This window comes from Mesitornis unicolor, unplaced genomic scaffold (assembly GCF_000695765.1).
Source record: "Mesitornis unicolor isolate BGI_N332 unplaced genomic scaffold, ASM69576v1 scaffold1727, whole genome shotgun sequence".
In the NCBI taxonomy this organism is placed as follows: domain Eukaryota; kingdom Metazoa; phylum Chordata; class Aves; order Mesitornithiformes; family Mesitornithidae; genus Mesitornis; species Mesitornis unicolor.
This window is the reverse complement of record NW_010195516.1, coordinates 122,645-122,948: the sequence shown is the minus strand read 5'-3', so window position 1 is coordinate 122,948 and position 304 is coordinate 122,645.

Here is a 304-nt window from a genome sequence, read left to right as displayed (position 1 = left end):
GGCTGGGGTCTCCCCTGTCCCCAGGCTTGAGGGGAGGTAGGAGAGCCAGCCTGATCAATATTTTTGATCCAAATCTTCTTGCTCCAAGATATGGTCAAACACAGTGGCTTAAACACATAAAAAGCAGAAACTTTTGGTTTTGTGACAGGTGGGCTTGATCTGGTGCAAAGGATTTTTGGGGACCCTGGGGGGGAGCAGCCCTGGGTTGCTGCGGGAGGAATTAAAGCTGGCGGGCCTGAAGTGTGGGTTAACCCCCCTTCATTTAAATCCCACTGCCACAGCCCCTGGGACCACCAGGAAAATG